The sequence below is a fragment of the Heptranchias perlo genome, chromosome 33, assembly GCF_035084215.1.
Source record: "Heptranchias perlo isolate sHepPer1 chromosome 33, sHepPer1.hap1, whole genome shotgun sequence".
NCBI classification, from domain to species: domain Eukaryota; kingdom Metazoa; phylum Chordata; class Chondrichthyes; order Hexanchiformes; family Hexanchidae; genus Heptranchias; species Heptranchias perlo.
The window spans coordinates 25232308-25259657 of NC_090357.1; the positions used below are offsets into that span (position 1 = coordinate 25232308).

The window sequence follows — 27350 nt, forward strand, 5'->3', positions numbered from 1 at the left end:
CTGCTGCATCCAAACAGCTCACTGTACAAAGGCAACTCTAACCACTCTGAGCTTGTTAGTTACATCCATTCTCTTTTTTAAAAAAAAAGTTACAATCTTCTTTTCTGATTCTCTAGGTTCTTCCACTTACAATATCCATTCCCTCGGTCAAGGCTGCAGGCAAAACTATGGGTGGGCAAATGGATAACAGGTGCCTGCTGATGGCGCTATCACAAACTGCTATGAGCTGCATGAGTGGTCAGTGGGGAGGGGGAAGAGGTAGCTAGCTCTCTGTTCAATCCGGTCCAGATTTTACTGGTTTCATTCCCTCCCACTCCCACCTCTCAACAAACACAAACTAATCAGTTTCGGGCTGTGTGTTGTTTGTGGAACCCGACAAATAAAGTTAATTTAGAAAGGAAAAGAATAGCCCTGGAGACAGATTATCCTGGAACCAGTCTGCTGCCAAATCTACTAATTGAGCTTCAGGTTACAATGGCTTGAGATGAAAGATCGAAGCTGAGTACTTAATATCAGACAGTACTCGTCAATTTCCTCAAGAATTAAACATCATCATCATTCCGCCAAGCTCCTGGGGGCACGTTACCTCTGAACAGAATATTCCCTCTGGACACAGACAAGAATTTCTCCAGTACTGGAGGTCCCTCCACCACAGTGTCTCCAACTCCACAGAATTATCAAATCCATACATTTGTCATCACATAGCTTAAAGGGGCACCACACCACAATAACCAAAAATACAGGGATTGTGCTTCAATTTTTCTTTTTGTTCTTTTGAGCAATGGGAAGAGCCACTGTGTGGGTGTCAATAAAAGCAGAAATGACTAATAAAGTTTGACTATGGAATGGTGTTGGAGGTATTTTACAGTGATATTTCCAACTGCTTTCCTGGACTATGATTCCAGTGAGGATTGGACTGCAGCAACACAATTGTGTTAGAATCATCAGGAATTTTTCCTTGCATGAAGACAAGCACATCTTTAACACATGGAATGGTGGCTGTGTGAGATACTGCAGAAGTACAGGATGCAGCAAGTCCCACCATTGAATAGGGAGCTATGAAGAAACTCTGCTGTTCCACCTTTTTTTAATCCACTCCCTGTCCCCCATCCCTACGCAGTGCTTATTGACTCCAGCACCAGAGCCTCACACAAGGCTACTACTTTGTGCTTTGGCCACTTTACAATCCATATTTAAAGAAAATAGCCCAGCATTAGGGACCCCAACCATCAGAACCACCAGTTAGATATGATTCTCTTGGTTTCTGGGGTTCAGTTGGACCATGAAAGCAAGAACAAACAAAATGCTCAAATCCTGAACTCCCCAAGCTTAGCCGTAGAGAGCAAGAAGGTCCCAGAACCCACGGTTCAATCCCTAGTCTGTGCCAAGTTAGCTAATCCTCACTGGGGATGGCAGTAGGGACGCTACTGATTGCCCTGGGCAAACAGGAGAAAATTAGCCCGGGTTCCTGCTGTTGATCACTGTCCAGTGACTCCTGCTGGATGTGCGATGTGATACCCCTGTAGTAGAACAGCCTCACTTGTCGAGGCTCACACATTAATAATGGTTCTTTGGGCAAGGAACCGGAGGGCAGTTAGTACCTGTAAATCTGTACCCCATAAAGGAGTTGATACCATGGGTTTGGGGGGAAAATTGGAAGAGAAAATTTAAAAAACACTCATTACTCCCATTAAACTAAATCAACAATAAGTAGTCCAATGTATTAATGCTACCCTCCTGCAAGAACGGTCCAATTGTAATACATAGAGTTTCATAATATATATGCAAGTTCTTGAAATTCATACACTTTCAAAAAAAGCCTACACTGTAGTATAACTGAAAGAGAATGCCTGCAGTGTTGGCCTGATATTATCACAATGAACTTTCTACGTGTTAAATGACTATGAGACAGTGGAGGTCGGTGGCGTTTGATGAAGTCACATCCCATTAAATTTACCAATGTCCCTGAAACACCCGTACTGCAAACTTTGCTACAGATCTTCAAAAATAAGCCCCTTGGTAAGATAACAGCAACGTATGTAATTCGGTGGTATGGACAATGGTACAGTGTGCACCAAGTTACACTAACCTTCAAGCATTTTAGTTGACAAGATTAAAAAATTAGCAGTGGTATGATTAATGGCAATTACATCACCAATTCTATCTCTATTTAGAAAGCAAATTACTCAGTGATCAGAGTATGTCAAAAAGCAGCTTTTAATAGACTATGAAAAATAACGCGCACAAGAATTAAAACACTAATCAAATTTAGGCAAAGAGCTTTATTAAAATAAATTACTTTGGCTCCTAGATTATGTAATGTTTAATTTACTCCTAAGTATTGATGACTTAACTTGCGATATCTTTCTCTTTCCCCGCCCCCTTCTTCCCCCTCACCCAAGCTGTGAATAACTCCAATCCTAAGCTGTCCCTTTCCTATCAGCTTCTCAGCACAAGGAATGATTCTGTTCACCTCCCCCTCCACTTGTCAGGAAGGCCCTGCTGTGAGCAAAGTGCTGCGTTTGCTTAAACACTCAGGCCTCTGCTAGAGGAAGAGCCATCCATCAGCAGAGTGAACCCACACTGAAAGGAAAGCAAACACTTCAGCCCTTTAACACAAAAGCACTGCTTGCCCAAGGCAGCGTGCAATTCCACTATGCTACAAAGTGAACAGCTGCTTCCAAGCCAAGCCTAACCCAGCTACCGTTTCAGTATAGGGGTGGGCGGGGGGAGGTCTGACTGTCATTCTGTTGGCTGGTCTGTGCTTTTGCATTCTTCAGCATAAATGCAGAACTTTTTCTGTGTGCATTAAATACTAACAAGAGTGCAGTCAGGGACAACTGCAAAAAGGGCAGACATCTTGGGAATTTTAGCCTAGGAGCGTAGAAAGATTTGGAGAAACAGTACTTAGGGAACCAACAGGCAATTGAATTCCCGCAGATAATAAACGAGCCCACAGCCCAGTGATGCACAACACCATGTTTAATGTCCCTGACAAGGAGTGACCTTCGCCTTATCAACTAGTAACCCCACCCCAATGTCTGATTGTACAGGTGCCTCTACTTTTTACATCTACAAGTACCAAGAAACCTGCATGTACTCTGCAATTCACCATGCTCTGCTCTTGTACAATTAAATAATAATAAAATAGAATATATATGGAAAAAGAACCAGTGTGTTTAAACTTTTGTGCGAAAGGACAGAATTCCAGCTAACAACAACAGGTAGGAGTAGTGTGTGAAAGTTTGTCACTTGTGTTCCGTGAAGCGTTTTATGTTTTGACACACAAAGTGTAGGCTCAGTTCCAGTTGTTCTTATGCGATGTGCTCCTTACATAAATATGGGGGTGTGGCTTATGCTTTACTGACTCCTGCCTCGATCACTGACTGAAGGATCACAAGACACAGTGGACCCCTTGTAATGCACATGCAACCTACTCGAGTAATTTTTTGTTCTCGGACCCACCGTGGGTATCTTTTTATTCTATCCCCGCTCAATTTTGCTGGATTTCTCTGATGGAGAAAAATTAAAAATTGGCTTGTGATTGTCATATGGACCCTACTGTTGGGAGGCAGCTGCGCTCTGAGGGGCTCTGCTCAGCTGGTATCACTGGCATGCAGTAACTCTGACATTTGTTTAAATAATCTAGTTTTCTCAGTCCAGTCAACACACTAGGGAGTGGGGTAAATATCCCAAATGCTTCCAGCAACTTTAAAACGTGATATTGAAGAAAACAATTATGAAATCAGCAACAATGGCAACTTGCATATATAAAGCGGCCCTTGGGTACACAGCTCTTTACAAGGGAGAGGGGAGGACACAGCACAGGAGATGGGAGCGATTAAAGAAGGGGAAACCAATAGCTAGTCAGAGAAGATATTTTAGGAGGGTTTGGGGGGGGGGGGGTGGGGGGGAGGGGAAAGAGGCAAAGTTGTTTGGGAGGGAGTTTCATAAAGCAAGAGGATAATGATTCAAAAGATCAAACATTAGTGACGGGTGTAGTGAGGGTGAAGAGGAGGAGAAAGGGCCGAACAGTAATCCAGAGCCAGAGGAGTGGAGGGAACAAGCGGCATTGCTCAAATAAACTGGGAGCAAACTTGTGGATGGATTTAAAAACAGTTAAGACACGTTTCTGCACATGCAGCTATCCATGTGTCTCAATGTATCATATGTTGAGAGCAAGGGAGACTACCGCCTGATCACTGAGCCCAATCAACACTGTCCAGGCAGGGTTCCAACCATGGATTGTTTGAGTCACTTTTAAAAAAAACACAAATCCAGGCATTGTATTGTTAAATGGTGCCACAGATCCAACACTGCATCACCATGGTGAAATAAAGTAGGCAGTAGGAAAATGCACAGATATTGGAGAAATGATAGAGCTAACTGAAATCAATTTTCAACTCTATCCTGTCTGTAGGCGCCACACACTGGCTACTTGAGGCAAGTGCAGCTTCAGGTTAGTTTATTATTTTTCAACTTTGTTCATTTTTGTTAAAACTGATTTAAAAATGTTTTGCAGCAGCATGTGTAAGATTTTCTTCAATGTGAAGTAACCATGAGTGCCAAACACGCATTCTTTATGTGGGGATTTAGAGCTGGCTATTCCTGACACTGACCTGTCTTCAGAGATCATTAATGAGAAAAGTATCAAAGGGTCATTAATACCACACAGCAGGCACAGCTTACCAAGGAAATATGCCAGCACCGGTTATACATGTACCACGCTTAATATTTATTCTCCTCTCAGCGTGTTTTACAGCATGACGAGTCAGCTGTTATTTTTGCCCAGCCTGGTCCCATTGACGGGAGCTGCTTAAGTTAATTTAAGAAGCACGGTGCTTCCTACAACACGTACTTAAGGCAGTTTAGCGGCTTTCACTCAGAGTGGGAAGAAGGGCAATTACGCAGCTGACACCAAGTTCCTAAACAATAGTTCAGGGCAAAGAACAAAATGTTAGTGAGTGATTTTGCTGCTCATTGTCTGCACACCCACACATAATTTTGGAAAATACACTCTGTGTTATGTTACTTCAAAACTCATGTGAAAGAAAGAACTATTATTTATATAACACCTTATTACAATGCCCAGAAACATCCCAAGCTCTTCACATACAATGAATTACTTTGTGCAGTGACCGTTGTGTGGGTAAACGTGGTAGCCATTTTTCAAACAGCAAGGTGCCACGAACAGCAATGAGATGAATGGCCAGTTAAACTGTTTTTCTCTCTCCGGCGATGTTGCTTGAGAGAAGAATGTTGACCATAACACCAGGAAAACTCCTGGCTCCTCTTTGTACAGTGCTGTGGGATCATTTTAACATCCACCTGAATCGTACCCCAATAACAGCTGGCACCCTCAGGATGGAGAGGGAGAAAAAATAATAACCCTAAAATACTTTAAACATGCGGGAGAAATTTGCAGGGCCACTGGCACACCATTAACAGCTGCACAAGCTTCCGGTGCAGGAGTTTTCACAACAATCTCCTTCTGGCCATTTAGATAATTGACCTTATGCAAAAAAAAGTGCCGTGGTTAATACAGTAACCCTCACTTTCAACAGCAGCTTCTAGTCCTGCATGTGTGTGTTTTTTTTCTTCTTTCTCTTAGCCAGAGAGTGGAAAGCTGTTGCTGTTAAGCCCCAAGCAGCTGCTGGCTCACGTCTCTCACTGGTCTCAGTCGGGGTTTTCGAATCCTGCAGCCAGTCACACGCTTTTTGTCACCAAGTTTTCGAAGCCGCAAGGAGAGAGAAAAACTGGGATTACGGCTCCCTTCTTTCTATGTGTGTCTTCGGCCGTCTGCAAGCCTTTGATCAATGGCATTGCTCCGAGCTGTAGAGATTTCTCTCTCTCTCTCTCCACTCTGCTTATTCCTGGGGTCTGGGACAATGAGGAGAGCAGCTGCGGCCTTCTAGAGCATGATGTTCCCTGTCCGTAGGCTTCTTGCATTTCACAAACTTTCCCCACCCCCCCCCCCCTCCGCCTCCCTCCCAAAAGCTGCGGTGGAACCAATCAAGCATGCTTATCGTCCAAATGCCAACAAAGACATTTCCTTTCATGCCAGCCAGCTAAGTGGGAAGAAAATGGAAGTGACTTGGATAAATTGTAGCAAAGACAGAGAAAACAGAAAATAATCAACTCCACATGATCCACTTCTGTCTGCACAATGGAAGCCCCTCGACCTCCGGGTAACCTGGGAGAGGTCACTGCCTGGGTCAGAGGTTAGTCACAGATAAGGCAATATTGAGTGGCTGCCAGTTACAATGACACTCAATGTGTTCCTAATTAGATTCAAGGATGTGCCTAGGCTCCAAGCAGTAAATAAGCGTGGCACCTTGCTCTAAAGCACAATAACTAAAAGATCCCATCTGAACAGTGCTCTCCACTCTCTGAATCTTAACACTTCAGTAATTTTTAAATTAGCAGACATTTTAAAAACCGATAGCAATGAGCAAAAGCTCCTTTTAAAACAAAATGCATTCCCTACCCCCCAACCCATTTTTTATGCTCCCCTTTTCTAAAGTCATGGACTCTCGCTGAGGGATTGTTCCACGAACGCTAGCAGCCCTCCTGGTCCTCAGTCAAGACAGCTCACAGCCAAGACAGTGAATATTATTTTGGGGAAGGGGTACTATTTGACAACAGAGGCATCACAACTGAGCCCAATCCAGCTCTCAAAGTTCCCAAAAGCATACTTTCCAGTAGAATTCAGGAACGGAAACCGTGGCTGACTTGTTCTCCTTCCTAGACCAGGGCACAGAGAGTGTCTGTAGCTCTGCAACTGCACCCCCAACTGAGATCAGCTAACTTATCTGGCCTGCATGGCTCAGTACCAAAGCTGGCAGTGTATTTGCCAACCAAGTCATCAGTCAACATAATTAAGTCATGTTCAGAAAAGTACACTCATTTTTTTTTGTTTTGGGTCCCCCTCCGCCTCCCATGCAGGCCTTCTTCCAATGTGCCTTGGGGACCCTGGAACTGCTGTGCCTCTCAGAGATGCAGGATAGTCATGGTAAAGTGACTTAACAGACAATTCACCACGTAATGAATAGAGCACTTAATAATGTAATCCGTGAGAACGACGTCACCAATCACACATTGCAAATTTGTTCTGTTTTAAAAAAGGTTGAAACTGTATAAAAGATCACGAGTCAGTGCACATAATGCCTGCTATAGTGTAGAGTTGTCATGGCAATCAATATCGCACTTCTAAATGGCATTTTGGGAGCAGCATGGACCAGGAAACCAGCCAGACTGAAAATCCCGTTAAAGCTACATTGCCGCTTTAATGCTTTATTTTGGTGGGTAGTAAATGTATGGTTTCCCCCACCCTCCCAATCAGGGTACAGGAGGTAGCATTCTCAATTACCAAAAACACCACTCCACATTGGGCCACAGATCTGAGCACAGACAGCAGCACTGGGGGACAGGGAGCCAGTATTGGTCAGTAAGGATGTGGATGATGGGTGAGTGGGACTTAATGTGGGAGAAGAAACAGATAACTGAGTTTTGGACAAGTTGGAGTTTATGGAAGGCAGAGGCTGGCAAGGGCGACATTGGAGAACTTGAGCCTAGAAGTGACAAAAGTGTGGATAAGGGTTTCAGTGGTAGGGGTGAAGGTGGGCAATGTTACGGTCTTGGTCTTGAAACGATGTGGGAATTGAAGGCTCAACTCTGGGCCATCGTTTCACACCGTCTGATTTCACCCGAGCAGCCAGGGAGGGGTACGGAGTCCATGACAATTAAACAAAGTTTATAGTGGGTTTGAAAACAAATATTTCAGTCTTCCTGATATTGAGCCTCAGGAAATTTTGACTCATCCAAGATTCGACATCAGACAGGCTCACTGACAGCATAGAAGCGGTGGTGAGATAGAACTTGATCTCATCATACATACATATTGTCACTGATATGTCCGTTTATGATATCAGAGGAACAGCAGGCAGATGAGGAAAAGGACTCCAAAGATGGCCACACAGCAATGAGAAAAGAAACCATCGCTGGAGTTGCACTGCTGTGTTTGAACAGGTTGGAGTGGAATCACGTGAGGGCAGCCCCACAGAGCTGGACAACAGAGGAGAGGCAATGGAGGAGGATGGTATGGCCGACTATATGACCGGCTGTGGAGAGGTCAAGAAAGAACTAAGAACTTGCTTTTTTAAAAAAAAATCCTTTCACGACCTCAGGACATCCCAAAGCGCTTTACAGCCAATGAATTACAAGGAGATATAATGCACCATGGTCACAGTCACAGAGGATGTTATTCATGACTTCAAATCTAAAAACCAGCACTAGCATTCTTGGCTAGTACATGAAAAGTGACTGGCTACATTTTTGTGGCATCTCCACTACTAACAGGGACAGACACATCCCTATATTAAATGTCTTACATGTAGAGTGCACTTCTTGTACACATTCACCTTACTTTCTGTCATCATGATTTTTTTTTTAGTCACACTTATTTGCCATCAAATTTTTGCTGTCATATCTTATTGATTCGCTCAAAGTAAAACTGTAGAAACCGAGGAGGTAGGGAATGCACAAGTCAAAAGTGAGGAAAGTGGCTAGAAAACTACTAAGGATTTGTGAAAATAACCAATCCCAAAAGATCAGTAAGGAGAACTACCAATAATAAATTGGATCAAATCACGCGAAATGCTTTGGGAAAAAAAAAGTCTGAAATTTCCCCCCTCAGTAACTGTATTGTACAAAATGAAGCTTCATACAAAATAAAAAATATTTAAAAAATAATTTTACAATGACATGATTAAATTTAATAATTGATTGTTGGGTCTTTTATTGCTTTCCTTAATTTTTTTTATTTCAAGGTTTCAGCCAATTTCATACTCCTAACATCTGATTGGATATTCCCCCCCACCCCCTAGCCACCAGCCACTTCTGTGCATTCTGAGCATGTGCAGTTCACAGAATTTCCCAGCACACATCAGTAGATTTCTGTTGATACAGAAGTCTCTATCCCCTTATCCAGTGATTCTTTACCTCTTGAAAAAGACTTTAAAATAAACTAGAGCACATTCTCAAAGCTTTAATTCAGGTATGTCACATTTAATATATTAACAAATACTCCATTTCTGTTATGATCTTAGACAATAACAGTGATTAACACCTGTGGTTTCTTTGTTAACAGAAAGCAAAACAAAGTTTGTTTCACGAATGGATTTATTTTTTTTCAGCAGAAAGGTTGAAGAGGATTTCAATTTACTTATCCAGGAGATTTAAACATGGAAGATGAATTATTAATGGTGAACTTGTGCATTTTATGAAGAAATTTGTTCATGGACATTTGTGTTTATTAAAAACTGTAGAAGCCAGCATTCACTAATGATGCACTAAGTGCTTTAAATCAGGAACACAAAAACAGGAATCGCTGATGATGGGAAAAGCAGTGGGAGGAGGCCTGACGGCTCAGAAGGGAGTTGCGTGGAAAGAAGGCTGGAATGTGGGAACTCATTGTGGAGGGGGGATGGCACCTGATGGCTCAAAAAGGGCCACAGGCAGTTTGGGTCCCAACATTATCAGATCCCAGCAACTCGCAATACTGCCAGACCCTGGCCCTCAATGCTTCCAGACCCCCTCCCCAGAACTCATTACCCTACTCCAGTCCCAGATCCAAGGTCCCACTCAGTGCTCACAAACCCCTAACCCACACTCCCAGACCACTGTACCACACATCATGCTTGGAACTCACCCTTTCCTCCCACTCCTCCACTGTTCTCAGGATCCCCATCCCCCAATGCTCCAAGACCCTGGTGACCTCCCTCTCCAATGCTCTGAGATCCCAGGCACCCTCTGCCACTGATACCAGATCCCAGGATCTGACCCACTATTCTGAAATACCCTCTGCTTTGCCCCTAGACTCCGAGCTTCTCCCAGTGCTAGTAAACCCCAGGATCCCCTTAAAGTATTTTAAACCAAAGATCCCATCCCAGTACTGCCAGACCCAAGACACTCTTTCCAGATCCCAATGCATCTTCCCCAACTCAGATAAATTAGTGCCTTGATAACACCCCTGCTTTTATAAAGCCATCATCAACTTGTAGTAAGCAACATCACTGGAGTAATATATTATGTATAGAGCACATTTTCTGCAGGATCAAATTTATTTCTTGTAGCATTTTCCCTGCCACTTTGTTGGTAACACCCCTATCATAAAACAATGTACCCTCCATACACGCACGCATGAGCACACACACACAATGCTTATCTTTGTACTATAGCCCAAGTGCTGAGGAGCCTGCCCTGTTTATATTGTGTGGCAGATTCCAGAACACGGGACAATGGAAAAATAATTACATGTGCTCACCACTAGCTATAACAACCAGTTTATGGGCAAGGTATAGTCAAGTTTATGAGCAAACACCTACATAGTTGGACTGTTTTAACTGACTGAGCCTCTCAAGCCCACTGATATCCAGAAAATATTTCTGTCGAAAAGTCGGAATATGAACTTCTGATGAAAGGCCACTGACCTGAAACGTTAACTCTGTTTCTTTCTCCATAGATGCTGCCTGACTTGGAGTATTTCCAGCATTTTCTGTTTTTAATATGGCAACCCTTGTTCAAAAAAGGGTGCAAGGGTAAACCCAGCAACTACAGGCCAGTCAGTTAAACCTCGATGGTGGGGAAGCTTTTAGAAACGATATTCCCGGATAAAATTAGTCACTTAGACAAGTATGGATTAATAAAGGAAAGCTGGCACGGATTTGTTAAAGGCAAATTGTGTTTAATTAGCTTGATTGAGTATTTTGATGAGGTAACAGAGACGGTTGATGAGGGCAATGCAGTTGATGTTGTATATATGGACTTCCAAAAGGCATTTGATAAAGTGTCACATAATAGGCTAGTCAGCAAAATTGAAGCCCATGGGATAAAAAGGGGCAGTGGCAGCGGCAGCATGGATACGAAATTGGCGAAGTGACAGGAAACAGAGTAGTGGTGAATGGTTGTTTCTCAGACTGGAGGAAAGTATACAATAGTGTTCCCCAGAGGTCTGTACAAGGACCACTGCTTTTTTTGATATATATTAATGACTTGGACTTGGGTGTAGAGGGCACAATTTCAAAATTTGCAGATGACACAAAACTTTGAAATGTAGTAAACAGTGAGGAGGATAGTAATAGACTTCAGGAGGACATAGACAGACTGGTGGAATGGGCTGACACGTGGCAGATGAAATTTAACGCAGCGAAGTGTGAGGTGATACATTTTGGCAGGAAGAACGAGGAGAGGCAGTATAAACTAAATGGTATAGGGGGTGCAGAAACAGAAAGACCTGGGGGTATATGTGCACAAATCTTTGAAGGTGGCAGGACAGGTTGAGAAAGTGATTTTTAAAAAAAGCATACGGGATCCTGAGCTTTATAAATAGAGGCATGGAGTATAAAAGCAAGGAAGTTATGTTGAACCTTTATAAAACACTGGTTCGGCTACAACTGGAGTATTGTGTCCAATTCTGGGCACCGCACTTTAGGAAGGATGTGAAGGCCTCAGCGAGGGTGCAGAAAAGATTTACTAGAATGGTTCCAGGGATGAGAGATTTTAGTTACGTGGATAGACTGGAGAAGCTGGGGTTGTTCTCCTTAGAGCAGAGAAGGTTGAGGGGAAATTTGATAGAAGTGTTCAAAATCATGAAGGGTTTAGATAAAGTAAATAAAGAGAAACTGTTCTCATTGGCGGAAGGGTCGAGAACCAGAGGATGCAGATTGAAGGTGATTGGCAAAAGAATCAAAGGTGACGTGAGCCAAAACTTTTTTACGCAGCGAGTAGTTATGATCTGGAATGCGCTGCCTGAAAGGGTGGTGGAAGCAGATTCAATTGTGGCTTTCAAAAAGGAATTGGATAAATACTTGGAGGGAAAAAATTTGCAGGGTTACAGGGTAAGAGCGGGGGAATGGGACTAACTAGATTGCTCTTACAAAGAGCCGGCAAGAGCTCAATGGGCCGAATGGCTGTAACCATTCTATGATTCTAACCTATAACCTCTGGCAGCAATTTACTGCTCAGGATATATTGGAGTGTCAATCAGTGATATATCAGAGCATGACAATGAAACACATCACACCAGAGTTATAAATGAATACATGTTCCACCTGGGCCAAGTTATAGCAGAGCATTAAAAAGTGTGGTATAGAAGAAATTGTAATACAGCTACAATCTTTATAGAATAGACAAGTCAAAGTTGGATAGAAGTATGAAAAAATATAGTGAGGGATTTGTCACATCTCTCAAACATCTCAAAATGTTCGATATACAAAGAATTACAGTTACTGTTGTTACATAGGCGAGCATAGAAGGCACTGCACAGATGAATGACCAGTTAATTTGGTTTTCATGACATTGGTTCAGCGAGGAACGTTGCCAGGACACTGGGAGAATGATGGCTCTTCTTCGAATAGTGTCATGGGATCTTTAACATCCACCAGAACAGGCAGACAGACCTTAACATCTCATCTTAAAAACGGCACCTGTCAGTCTAGCACTCAATAAGTACTGCACTTGTGTGTTGGCCTAAATTAGATACAATTTTCTTGGAGAGGGACTTGAACCCACAGCCTTCAGACGAGAGTGCTACCAAATGAATCAAGCTGACTGTGGAACATTACTGAGCATTACAGTAAGGAGCATCCGATGTTACAGCATCAATATCCCAAGGCTTTATGATGTGAATTTACAACAGAAAATATCTTTTTTCAAATGTCAGATATTGTTACTCAAAATGAACAGAATCATCCAGTTGCTGGTCTGTAACAATAACAGATACAACCACACATTCAGGGAATTCTGTTTCATCCATCAGCTAAAATGCATGTATGAAACTCTGCTCTTGCAAAACGGTTCAGGCCCAGTATAATGCCCCTTTTTATCAAGATACATCATATTCCAATGAGTTGACTTCAAAGTTCTCATCCTCACTTTCAAATCTCTCCATGGCCTCACCCCACCCTACATTAGTTGATATCCTCCTGCCTTATGTCCCCATGTGCATCTTCCGCTCCACTAACACTTGGTTCTCATCTCCACTCCTTTTCCTCCACCATCGGTGGCAACTTTTTCCCAATCATTATGCTCCTGCTCTCCGGAATTCACTGTCCAGTACCCTCCACCTTGCCATCTCTATCCCTGCTTTTTAAAAACCTCAAAATTCTTCTCTTTACCTGCCTTTAGTTCACCCCCAATCCTCTCCATTTTTCTCTCGTTTCCCTCCTGCTAAGCACCCATTGTTTTATCCCCTTTAATGTAAAACGGTTTGCGACGTCTTCCTGCATATATAAATGCAAGTTGTCATTGGTGTCCCTAAAACCAGTGTGGTAATCAGAGATAGCGCTGTAATATAGAGCAGGTACAATATATACTTCTAGAGGCAGAGACCACCATCCTCCCTATTGCAAACAGCTGCCACTATTTGCATTAGGCAGCTACTTATTCTGGCATGCTGTTGGACTGAGTTTTCAGGCTACACGGACAGATCAGCAATGTGATTTTTAAGTCTGCAGCCTGTATATACTTTCACCCCCATGTGCCACTGGGACTGTTCAGTGCTGAAATGGGAAATATACATTCCCACAATCTTATTACAGTTACCCATTCACAATCAGTTGGTATTGGCTCCTAGTCTGCAAATCTGTCCTGCAGAGAAAACCAGGTAAATTCTAAAATGCAGAGAAACCAATAACAGTGTGGAACTGCATCCAATGGATGTGATGCCAAAATATAAACGTGACATAAAATTCCAATACACAATTCCCTGCCACTCCACTGCATAGAAATCCCAGCAGGATCTGTTCTGCAGTAGCTGTGTTTATTCGGCCCCAAATGCACTTAAACATTCAGCGAGACATCTGGCCCCAGCAAGTATATATTCACCCAGAGATGTCAGGTCATAGTAAACAATATATTGATACACACAGCACAACGGAAGCACGGCAAGGCTGTCCCATCTTATGATGACCATAACTATATTCATTGTGGGAATCACAATACATTAAAGGGAAAACAGAATGAATACAGCTACAAGGACCTTCCACTGGAAACTTTTCAACAAAAAAAACGTGACGATAAAGCACAAGCACCAACTGCAGGATACTACCAGGGCTGAAGCGAGTAGCAGGGGAGGAGGAGAGGTAGTAATGATTAAGTGATCGTAAGCTTGGCTTTTACAAATCTGAGGATTCTTGGAGGAAGGGAAGATTGAGAGAGGCAAGGAGCTTCACGCAGTTCAGGTCCTTGGAGAGAACGCGTTGCAGTAGGAGATGCAGTAATGACCCTTGTATCAACAGTGGGATTGTAGGTAGAAGGGAGAGAGTAGGATGCTATATTATGTGACAGCTGCACCATCAAATGGCAGCATTATCAGACTCTTAAAGTACCAGCGATGGAGATGGAATGCTCCCTAAATTTTAAATTGTTTCCATTTCTGCGCAGTAAATTCAGCTGTTATTGCATTGCGAACTGCACGATGAGAATAAACATTCATTAAAAACAAAAATCACACAAACTGAATTTCACTCTGGGTTGCGTGTTTTTGATCTCCAAGTGCCTCAGGATACCAAAATATTTGAAGAGACAAGCACACCAGATCAATCTCCCTTTCCCCCACAGGGCATTTTTTTTTGAAAAGCTAGCGTTAACGTCATTTAATAACAGCCTTTCCCTCAAAGTTTAACAAAACAAATTACAGGATCCAGGATGGTTAAGTGTGAATTTTGTGTCAGATAATCCCGTTTTGATCCTATTCAGAAGAATATAGACTCAAATTATTCAGAACAATTTTTTAAAAAGTTAGGAAAACATTCACTCAAGAGGGGTTAGTTTTTAACCTGATTGCTGTTAACCTGCACTTGGAGCAAGATGCTGTGTGTGGCACGCTTCATTCTCAGAAGCCTGCCTGAACACTGCTTGGTACTCAGTCTGACTCTGGCAGTCTCTGTCCCCCTCTGAGAGGCTTTTAATGTGGCTTTTTTTCCCCATTATTTCCTCCTGGTGAGTTTAATAATCTTGGTTCCACATGGTCTGACTGATGGAATGTCAGGAGACTCGAACGAATCCCTCTCTCTCTCCCTTCCCCTTATTTTTTTCATTTCCTCCCCATTTCAAACAGACTGCCTGGCTCCAACAGCCTAACACACACTGGCATTCCCTTCTCAGCTGCCTTCTTTAATACGATCAATGTCAGTAAGGATTAGCTGAGGCCAGGCTTGAGTCAAAGTAAAAAAAAAACTTAATTGTAACCAAGAATATTTAATGGGACTGGAAACAGTGGGTTTGACACTGCCCTTTCACCTCCGGGATCGAGGTTCAAACACACTCAGACCAGGGTGGGGGGGGGTAAATGAAAGTCTCCACTCACTGATGTCCAGGTGAAAGGGGTGTGGGAAGTTGAGTATAGCTCCCAATAGATAGTGGCACATGACAGGAGCACATGCAACTCCTAAGGAACCAGAGGTGGTTAGTGGAAAGCAAACCGAGGCATTTCGGAGCATGGCGCAAAAATTGGAACGGTGTAAACTAGGATTACCAACTCTGATTGGAAGAATGACCTCCTGCCTTGCCTCACGCTCCCGCCATTGGTCACCCGACACATCCACCCCTCAGGGCGCATCACCTTTCTACGCCAATTGGGAAGTGAACAGATTCTTCGTTACCCGATTGGATGAATCTTGACTGTTAGTCAAACAGCCATTTTCCTCCATCTCCAATATTTTTATAACTAATAAATGAAAGTACTTAAGCAAAATGAAAAAAAAATTCTTTTCATGCCCCTATGATTTTTCTCACAGGTTGCTTGCATTCCTGGAGACTCCAGGACAATCCAGGAGGGTTAGCAGCCCTAGAGTAAACCCATGGCATTCTCAGGTTTCTCTCACCATCCATTTACAGAAAGGGGCCAAGAACAGGGGACTTGCACCTTCTTGGTTGGCAAAGGGTGACTGGCTGCCGTGAGAAAATTTCAAGGATGTAGAGTGGAATCTGTACCTGTAAACATTATCTACTTAAAATATGTTGAAGGTTATTGAGATAATTGGGCTGTTAATGGATTCACATGGGAGTTAGGATGACAGTGTAGAGATCTTGGCTGAGGATGGGCGTCCACGACTGAGGCAGTCATTCATGGACTGTGGAAGGAGTTTGTCTAATGGGCCGAATGGCCTTTTGTTGCTCCAAGTTTTCTTCTGTTCCTATATACCACACACAGAGTTCTCCTCTATATTGCACTAATACACGAGGTTAAAGGAGACATGATTCAGGTTTAAAGAATAACATGGATGGGAGTTATTTATCTTGGACTAGTCTGTTATTATGAGTATAAAGTTAACGAGTCTCAAACAAGACTGGAGATTAGAAAATATAAAATTCCCAACGAGCAGTATATCCGTGGAATAGGATAACAGCAAAAGCAGTTAATTCTGTGTTGATTAACAGCTTTTTTTAAAAAAAGCTTGGATCAGGAAAGTTTCAGAATAAATCGCTTGGCTTGGCCCAGGGGGTGTTCTAGCTTTTGTCTTTGAGAGTTGCGTAGGTACGTACTAAGGAGCATTGAGACCACTTATTTTAAATCCAAATTCCTTACTAATTTGTATATATCCCAAATTGCTGATATTAATGGACTCTGGTGTTCTAATTTCAGATTTATCCACCAATGAAGCAACAGCCCTTTCCAAACCTCCAGGCCAACAAAATTCAAACAAGACAAACCAGCAAGTAAAAATAAAAGGGTAATTTTTTTATTTTGTCCTCCCAGCATAAGGCAGAGTACATACTTGAATACTAAATGCAGAATGGATAGCGCACCAGTTACTCAGCCCACCTGACTTTCTGTCCATTATGGGCAGGCTGTGTAATGGGCACGTAATTCTCCATATGCAATATTCCAATATGCAGTCCTGGTGTGCGATGAGCAAAAGTGGAAAGTTAGCTCCAGAAGCTCAAATAGATGTAACTTGCCTGGGCTTAGTGGACCAGATTGTTGAGGCTCAGGGACTACAAATGACCCACAGGCTGTAGTTCGGACTGTCTTAGCCTATGCCATTAGCTAATCTCAGCTGGGCTAGTGGTGGTGTGCTACAACTGGCCTTACTAGCTTGTTAACTGCCTGCTGGAACATGTCCATGGATTTACAGAATTGGACTTGGCTCTTAATGTTGATTATGGCCAAATAACATGCCAGTATTTACTGTCCAGGCTCACACTCAAAGAATGGCTACTTGGGTAAGGCACTAGAGGGAAAAAGGAATTTCATATGAATATGAAAATAGATTAAAGGGTAAGACGGTACATGAGCAGTGGTGTTCATTTAAGGAGTTATTTTACAACTTTCAAAAAATATATATTCCACTGAGGAAAAAAGGGTGTAAAAGAAATGACAGCCATCCGTGGCTAAGTAAAGAAATTAAGGATAGCATCCGACTAAAAACAAGGACATATATGGTAGCCAAACTTAGTGGGAGGATAGAAGATTGGGAAGTCTTCAAAAGACAGCAAAAAGTAACTAAAGGATTGATTAAGAAAGGGAAGATAGATTATGAAAATAAATTAGCAAAAAATATAAAAACAGATAGCAAGAGTTTCTACAGTTATATAAAAAGAAAAAGGGTGGCTAAGGCAAACGTAGGTCCCTTAGAGGATGAGACCGGGAAATTAATGGTGGGAAACATGGAGATGGCAAAAATGCTGAACAAATATTTTGTTTCAGTCTTTACGGTAGAGGACACTAAGAACATCCCAACACTGGACAAACAGGGGGCTCTGAGGGGGGGGGGGGGGGGGGGGAGGAGCTAAATACGATTAAAATCACTAAGGAATTGGTACTCAGTAAATTAATGGGACTCAAGGCGGATAAATCCCCTGGACCTGATGGCTTACATCCTAGGGTCTTGAGGGAAGTGGCAGTGGGGATTGTGGATGCTTTGGTAATAATTTTCCAAAATTCTCTGGACTCGGCAACGGTCCCGACAGATTGGAAAACTGCTAATGTAACACCCTTATTTAAAAAGGGTAGTAGGCAGAAGGCTGGAAATTATAGACCAGTAAGCCTAACATCTGTGGTGGGTAAAATTTTGGAGTCTATCATTAAGGAGACAGTAGCAGAACATTTGGATAAACATAATTTAATAGGACAAAGTCAGCATGGCTTTACGAAGGGGAAGTCATGTCTGACAAATTTGCTTGAGTTCTTTGAGGACATAACGTACAGGGTGGATAAAGGGGAACCAGTGGACGTAGTGTATTTAGACTTCCAGAAGGCATTCGACAAGGTGCCACATAAAAGATTATTGCTCAAGATAAAGAATCACTGGATTGGGGGTAATATTCTGGCATGGGTGGAGGATTGGTTATCTAACAGGAAGCAGAGAGTTGGGATAAATGGTTCATTCTCGGACTGGCAACCAGTAGCCAGTGGTGTTCCGCAGGGGTCGGTGCTGGGTCCCCAACTCTTTACAATCCATATTAACGATTTGGAGGAGGGGACCGAGTGTAACATATCAAAGTTTGCAGATGATATAAAGATGGGAGGGAAAATAGAGAGTGAGGAGGACATAAAAAACCTACAAAGGGATATAGACAGGCTGGGTGAGTGGGCGGAGATTTGGCAGATGCAATACAATATTGGAAAATGTGAGGTTATGCACTTTGGCAGGAAAAATCAGAGAGCAAGTTATTATCTTGATGGCAAGAGACTGGAAAGTACTGCAGTACAAAGGGATCTGGGGGTCCTAGTGCAAGAAAATCAAAAAGTTAGTATGCAGGTGATCAAGAAGGCCAACGGAATGTTGGCATTTATTGCTCGGGGGATAGAATATAAAAACAGGGAGGTATTGCTGCAGTTATATAAGGTATTGGTGAGACCGCACCTGGAATACTGCATACAGTTTTGGTCTCCATACTTAAGACATACTTGCTCTCGAGGTAGTACAAAGAAGGTTCACTCGGTTAATCCCAGGGATGAGGGGGCGGACATATGAGGAGAGGTTGAGCAGATTGGGACTCTACTCATTGGAGTTCAGAAAAATGAGAGGCGATCTTATTGAAACATATAAGATTGTAAAGGGGCTTGCTCGGTTTGATGCTGTGAGCATGTTTCCAAGGATGGGTGAAACTAGAACTAGGGGGCATAATCTTTGAATAAGGGGCTCCTCCTTCAAAACTGAGATGAGGGGAAACTTTTTCACTCAGAGGGTGGTAGGTCTGTGGAATTTGCTGCCCCAGGAAGCTGTGGAAGCTACATCATTGAATAAATTTAAAACAGAAAGAGACAGTTTCCTAGAAGTAAAGGGAATTAGGGGTTACGGGGAGCGGGCAGGAAATTGGACATGAATTTAGATTTGAGGTTAGGATCAGATCAGCCATGATCTTATTAAATGGCGGAGCAGGCTCGAAGGGCCGATTGGCCTACTCCTGCTCCTATTTCTTATGTTGATGCTTTAGTTAAGTATATAGGGTTTATTCACCGATCCTTTGCTCTGAGCCTTACTTTTCAGGTGTGGGTGGGTGAATTGATACTACAGTGTTGTCGCTCTATCTCTGCCCTGTGTTCCCACCTGGCAAAGCTCAGCTCTCTGCTGGGAGTGCAGGATTGCTAATTTGACCTTTAACAGCCATGTTGCTTTCACACAGCTCCAAGTGGCCAGTTACTTAGCTATACTGACAGTCACCTGGGAACACATCAACTGCATGTCCTCAACACTGATGGGGAGGGAAAGTGAGCTGCCCCATTCTCAGTTACCAGTAGAGAAATAAAACATGTGCAACCCTTGCAATTCAGAGATCTTGGATATCAATGCTGTAACTATGAAAGCAGGGGGAAGCAACATCATGGGGACAAGGTGAAAGGAAATATAGAGATGCATTGAGAGATCGACAAGCTGGCCCAATTGGGATCAGCTGTTTTCAGTTTCTCCTGATACCACTTCAGTTTCCAGTCTGTGTATAACTTATGTAATGTTGCGTGAAGTCCCATTTCCTGAAAGTGGAAGCTGCAATCCCCAGTCTGAACTCACTGCTGCGAGATACTCTTGTTCATGGCAATTTTCATTGACCAGCTCAAGATGTAGATTACGAAATGTTGAAGAACCCTCAGGGTAAGTTACTGCTTTCCTTGCCCTGCCTCCGATTAAAAAATGATTAAAATCTATTTTCTTCTCCATGCTCAGCACTATACTCGAGAGAGAGAGAGAGAGCACGTGGACTGTTCCCAGGCCTACAGTATTCTGTCACCAGCTGTGGGGGTATGTGGCAGAGGTCCCGGGGTATGTGACACTCACTCCAATTTTTGCTCCCTCCAGTACTAAAGTCTGGTTGTGCCACTGCTTACTGTGTGCTCCAATGGCATTGGAGGTATGTGTTTACGTATCATGGATGAGAAAAGGCCATCAACAAAGATGTTTCTTTGCAAGGAACCAATGTAGTGTGACTCCATTGCACAGCTACTGGAATTACTATACATGGCAAGACAGTCATGGGAAGACATTGATTACTATAAACATTATTGTTTTTCATTCAACTGGTTTCGACTATTATCCTATACTATTTGGAAGAGGGATAATACATAAACTAGAATCTAAACCCTTGCAAAATTAAAGGTTATCAGATGGTTAGGACCTTCATGAAGGTCAATAGTGAAACTATTCTGGTTTCCCTCAGTCAAGACTTCCCTTCCTATACTGGGAAAACAACACGAAAATTCATTAGCACTCAGACACCAAGCCTCCTCATTAACCAAGATACTAGCTAAATAATCTGTAATCATAGAAACGGAGGAAGCTAACTCCTTCATGCAACTTGGCCCACCTCCAGTATTACTGACTTAAAGAGGAACACCTTCTATTAATGGAGCCTAACCAAAAGAAGCCCCTTCTTCAGAAAAGCCTTCACCCAATGAAGCTCCCTCCTTCTTCAGGGAACCTCACAGGTAGAAGCCCCTTAACATTAATATAAAAACAGGGAGCTATTGCTGCAGTTATATAAGGTATTGGTGAGACTGCACCTGGAATACTGCATACAGTTTTGGTGTCCATACTTAAGAAAATACATACTTGCTCTCGAGGCAGTACAAAGAAGGTTCACTCGGCTAATCCCCGGGATGAGGGGGCGGACATATGAGGAGAGGTTGAGCAGATTGGGACTCTACTCATTGGAGTTCAGAAAAATGAGAGGCGATCTTATTGAAACATATAAGATTGTGAAGGGGCTTGATCAGGTGGATGCGGTAAGGATGTTCCCAAGGATGGGTGAAACTAGAACTAGGGGGCATAATCTTATAATAAGGGGCTGCTCTTTCAAAACTGAGATGAGGAGAAACTTCTTCACTCAGAGGGTAGGAGGTCTGTGGAATTTGCTGCCCCAGGAAGCTGTGGAAGCTACATCATTAAATAAATTTAAAACAGAAATAGACAGTTTCCTAGAAGTAAAGGGAATTAGGGGTTACGGGGAGCGGGCAGGAAATTGGACATGAAGCAGAGTTCGGATCGGTCAAGGCCCTGTGGGTGGTGGAGCGGGCCCAGGGGCCGAGTGGCCGGGTCCTGCTCCTATTTCTTATGTTCTTATGTTCTTATTCTCTCCTTTGCTCCCTGATTCAAAACAATTAAAACTTTAATGTAGACCAAAAAAAAGGTCTAGAATTTAAAGGATTAGCAGATGAAAATTTAACATTTTCGTATGACATTCGTCTGTCTGCTATTTTATCGGAGGTGTTAACCTAGTTAAAATAAACAGGTTATAGCCTGCATTAAAATAGAAGACTAAGGAATATTATATGAATGCAATATCACCAACTGTAATTTCCAGTGTGTGGCTTGAATCCTTTTTGTGGGTGCTGAAATCCCATCATCAAAATATGTAATATTCAAAGGGGGTCATCCATTAAAAATGATGGTCTCCAAGAGACTCCCTCACCCTCTAATTAGGAAATGAATCCATGAGACCCTGCCCTTCTCTTGGACAGGCATCAAAGATTCCTGTTGCCATGGTAAGGGTTCTAAGAAACCCTCCTTCCTAGAGAACTGGCTCTCGAGATGGGTGCCACATTTAGGCCTTAGGATCAGGTGGATCGGTAAGTGGCTTAGTTTGGGGTTCGTTAGAAGGTTTCCCACATCAACTATTTGAAGAGCAGGCAATTCCCTTAATGTCCAGGTCAGCATAGGTGAACCACCAGCACATGAAGGTAGGGGCACTAGAAACCTGCATGAGTCACCCGGATACCTTTACTCAAGTCAATGATCATTCTGAACAATATATTTAAATAAAGCTACTTGATTCAGTGATTCTCAAACTTTGAGGCTGGCTGCACCAAAAACTAAATTGGCAAGTCCGCAAAAAAAAACTTCTCCAATTACCATTTTTCACTCTGCTCCTTCACTTCTGTTATCTTGCTCTCTTCATTGTTTCACTCTCCTCCCTCCACTGTCCCTTTGTCCTTCACTTCTGCCCTCCTGTAATTCTGTCTCTCTTCCACTTGGTGTTTTTTCCTCCTCTCCTTTCATTATCTGCTCTCCTTCATGCTAATTCGTGTCTTTCCTCCCCTCCCTCGTCTTTTCTTTTCTTCCTCTTTTGTACTGCCTCTGCAATGGTTTTCTTTCCTGTTTCTACAGTGTTGTTGCTGCCATATGGAGGGGGGAGCAGCCTGGAAGAAAAGAGGAAACCAGGAAGCAGGACTTTACAGAAAGCCAAGGAGGGGCTGCTGAAATAAAAACTTACATGCATGTACAGAACGACTGCCAGGTTCACAACAATCGTCACACTTCAAAAAGTAATTCATTATGTGAAAGCCTTTGACATGTTTCAAGAAAGTGATGAAATGCTGTACAAATGTATTATGCTCATCCTCCCCAACAAATGCGTGATGCACCAGTGTCCAAGCCAGAAATGCACCTTCGGGGATTGGGATTAAGAGCAGCTGAGTGATCCCTCTGGGTTGCTGTGACACCGAGATATGGAGTTTCAAGGGTTAAACACTGATAGTGGAACACACAAACCAGACTCAAACCAATAAAACCGCTGAATGAGATTAAGGTTCCCACACAACCAGCTGACAAAGCAGCACTTCCTGCAATAACCCTTTCCTCTTTCCAATTCAAAATAAACAGTTTCTCACCTCCAGGCTCAGCTGTCTACCCATAGCCTTTTGGTTAAGTGACTGGCTGCTTTAATTACTACCCCTCTGAGGGCACAGAGTGCTCCCCCTTCTTGTCTGCTTCTTTCCCATTCTGTTTCCTGTCATTTTGTTGTTACCCAAGTGATAGCGTAGAGCAGGCTTGTTAATATTAGTATTTATAGCAATGCCAGGTGTTGTGGAAGTGTGGCCATTTTGCAGACCCAACACTGTTGCCATTGAGCCATAGGACGTGCGTCTGCTCCTCATCTTTACCATTGTCATCTTACATATACTATGTGGGGGTTAGACACTTCCTCTGAGTCCAGAGGCAGTCAGTGCTGGCCTGTGGTGTCCTGTGACTCCTAATGGCTGGTTGCAGGATGCCAATATTAAAAACCCAAGGAAATCACCTGCTTGCTCTCATCCTGGGATGGGGCAGGAGGAATCATGAGTGTAACAAAATAGAAAACAATTTTCAAAGAAATTAATAATTCTACTGCAAGGTCACCACAGACAGGGCATGGCTAAAAGAATTCAAGCTGTACCTCCTGACAAACTGTGAAACATGCTAAAGTATTTAGGTGAAGAGTGCAGCACCTTGGAGGGTACAGATCTCAGTCTCTGTACCTGAGGGAGGTGGGGATGTTTAATATCCACATCTCCACTGGAGGGGATACCAGGGAGGATACTCGCAGGTGCTGGCTGGGAGGGGTTACAGAGCTTAATAATGTGAGGGATATAGATTAAATATCAGTAGAGCTACAATCAGTAACACAGCTGGCTAGAAGGGATTCTAGGAATCAACATTGCTGGTCTGAAATCCTGTGTTACTAACTGTACCTCTACTGATGTTAAGCCTGGTCCCTCACACTGATGGGCTCAGTAGCTCCTCCCAACTTGTTCCCATGATGTTTTCAATATTTGTGAGTGATACTAACATCAACAGAAACTAAGGAGAGACCTTAACAGTTAATCAGAGTTCTGTATTGCTGATGTTGAAAAGACAACCAGATTTCATTTTAAGGTGACCAGAACTAGTTTGGAACAGGATATACTTAGAAATAATGGGAATTAACATATCTATCTGATATTACTTTCAAATGCCTGACATTTCCCAATGAATGTCAGTTTCCCAAAGAATTTCTTAATAAGTTGTCTAGTGTTTTCAAACTCTACAGCAACTTAGCACTGGCCAATCAAGGACTGCGTGTGTTCCCAAGCCACAGGCCCCCTCCTTGCTTTATTAAAACTTCAATTGGAATTTGATGTTTCCAGGATCATTTAACATATTGGCACCAATCACTCGGCCGGGGTGGGTGGGGAGAAGGGGAAGTAGTCACATGTCCAATTACAAGAACTATATTATACAACATTAAAGTGTGTGAGACTTTTAATTCATCATCTGAAATTGCTCCCAAGGACTGTCACCACCAGTGACAGGCTCCTAACCACCAACACTTCAACCCCAGTGTTACACAGCTTAGAATCCTCTCTCAAGTCACAGCCCATTTTAGAAAGACAAAAAACTATAGTCTGGAGAGAATGAGCGATGCCAACGTACAAACATTTACTGCACTCATATCAAATCCCTCTCCATTATTTTAACATAGATGTTTGCCCATTTAAATCAAATGGGCTAACATCTCAAGATAGCAAAGAGAGAGATTTGACATGAGTGAGGTGAACATTTGTAATGATGACGTTGCTCAGTGATTTAGAGGCTCATAGTTGTACTGCTGAGTGTTTGTCATAATTCAAGTGGATAAAATTGGGGCAATTTTCTGAGTTTGTGCTACCAGTGTGAAGCTTCACTCATGCATATTGAGAAATTGCAGGCGTGCTTCAACTATTTTGATATACACACTCAGCAGGTAAGGCTCCTCACTGATAGTGTGAAATAGGAAATTTCACATGTCTACTGCTTCACTTTACTGAAACTTCTGTGACAATGCTGGCATTTATTCCCAGTGACCACTGATTTCTGAAAAGTTTTACACTGCCTTAGAATTGTTTCCTTCCTTTTCGAAGGCGAGACTTCCTCCAAACAGTACTTTTTTCTCTTTTCAGGGGCCTCCCTATAAACACTGACAAGACTGGCAATTTGCCTACTGGGCTCTGCCACTGGCATTCGAGATGTTATTAGTGTGGCTCTTGCTACTCTGTGGCGCTTGGTTCAAACAGATTTGTTTTCATTTTATTTTTCTTCCAAATGTTCTCTCCACCTCTCCTGAAGCTGCTGGCTTCTTGCTAGTGATAGTTCAACTTCAGCTTAAACAGTGAGCGTCAACAAGCTTTTGACTTTGGAGGGATATCAAAGCCGACCCAATGCTGTCCTCGGCTGATGTCCACACATGCGCATTTCCAGGAAGGGGGCCGAGATAGTGATCAGGAAAGGGAACCTCAGGCAAATTTCCCCTCCTTAACCAAATCAATGTTACATGGGATACTTTGACAATACCATCTTAACTACTGACGGGTATCCCATAATGCACAAATGTTATGTTTCCATAGACCACGCCGTTGTTCCACAGGCCTCTGTAAAAGGCAATCAAATTAGTATCAATTAGTGTCAAACTAGAGGTGCTTATGTTCTGCAGACTCGCATGGCTGAACTTCACCAACCCAACGCTAGTTTCATTCCAGGCTTTGCCCCAGTACAGACTAAGAGAGCCTATTAATGAGTGGACCCTGGAGTGAGGGAGGCACCCCTTTATCCAGCCTGTGAATCAAACCGATCTCCCAAAGTAGGAAAGGACTTAATTGCTGAGCAAATGTTTTCAAAATGGACGCTGTTGCAGCCAGCACCTTGCTAAATCACTTTGCCTGCCTCTGGATCAGGGGAGAAGTGATTGTTGGATAGTGCCATGTCACACTATAGACTTTCTGAATCTGATTCTTGAGGCAAAGTTGGGTTTAATGTCCAAAGTTGGTCTTACTGTGGTGTATCTTACAACTTAGTTTTTAGTTACATAATAGTGCAGCCACCTGCTCCGTACCTCACCAGAACTCCTAGTCAGTTATTAAAATGTGGAAGTCTGGAATGTTTTGTAGACACACTGGCCGTGGGTTGATGTGTCCAGGCCAGGGCTACCTGTGAAGTGCAGGAACTGGAGACTCAGACCTTGATAAAGGCAATGCTCGGACACAATGGCCACTGTACCCCACTAAGAAGTAAAGCAACCAATCCCACTGCAACAGAAATCAACTTAACACAGCAGTCAACAATCCCAAGTCCCCAACCTACTCCAGCTGTGCAGAGCCACCTACGCCAAGCAATAACCCCTTGCAGTCCCAACTTATTACAGTCAGCACTGTGCCAAGGTCTGGCCAGTGTCACATACAGATATTGGAGCAGTGTAATGACCCAGTGGGTTAGACACTGGTCTTTCAGCACTGGGATCCAGGTTCAAATACAGCTCGGTTTAATGGGAATGAAGATCTCTGTTGGCTGAAAGGGTCTTATGCAAAATTATTTTAATTATTCTCGATCCATTTAATGGGTGTGGACCTAATGGAGCCCCTTCGATTTTCCAACCATTAATTGAAATGGATAAAAAAAAAAATCAGGCAGGCTCTTACATCAGATTTTACTGTATTTACTGCAACCAGGCAATCCAATACGCCCAGGCACAGAAACAAGATCTACCCCATCTTCTCCATTGTCCCCACACAATGAGTAGAGTTGCAAAGGTTGTTGACAGAACAGATTGTGCGTGTCTCATTCTTTTCTCTCTACAGTTGTGTTACAACAGTCAATCCACTTTTGCAATATCCTGTACAGCCCCTCTCCTCAGGTTTTCGTGCATTCCTTGGAAAGCTGTTGACATACCCAACAGTTTAATGTTCTGACTGGAAGAGCCTGTAGGCCTTGTGGGAAACATGGCTTGGCAGAATTCACAGATCCTGGTGTGTCTGGTGAAATTAAAGGTGTGCAGGATCCCTGGCCTGGCAGGTGCAAGAGCAGCTGCAGAGCATTCCCAACCTGATTGGCCCCAGTGCAGCTGGGGAGGATCCCTGGCCCAAAATGTTCCAGACCAGAAGGATCTCTGGTCCAGCAGCCCCAGTACAGCAGGGAGGATCACCATACCAGCAGGCAGCCCCATACAACAGCTGTTGATTGCTGCCCCATGAGACCACCACTCACTGTAATTTATTTGTCTCCTACCCAAAGCAGCTGCTTCCTCACAACAAATAAACTCCAAAACGGACCTGCAGCATTTCTCCGCATAAGTATGCTACCATT

At 43.1% G+C, this 27350-nt stretch overlaps 1 protein-coding gene across 5 annotated transcripts in view; it reads right to left on the minus strand.

Annotated features, from left to right (window-relative positions):
• cdon (cell adhesion associated, oncogene regulated) overlaps positions 1-27350 on the minus strand; it is a 182523-nt gene that overhangs the window by 58550 nt on the left and 96623 nt on the right. Inside the window, exon 2 of one of the 5 annotated variants that reach the window (XM_067971080.1) lies at positions 22350-22636. The exons of the other annotated variants lie outside the window; for them this stretch is intronic. The gene's annotated coding sequence lies outside the window, so the exon portion shown is untranslated. The remainder of the gene's footprint in view (positions 1-22349; positions 22637-27350) is intronic. 5 annotated transcript variants of the gene reach the window in all.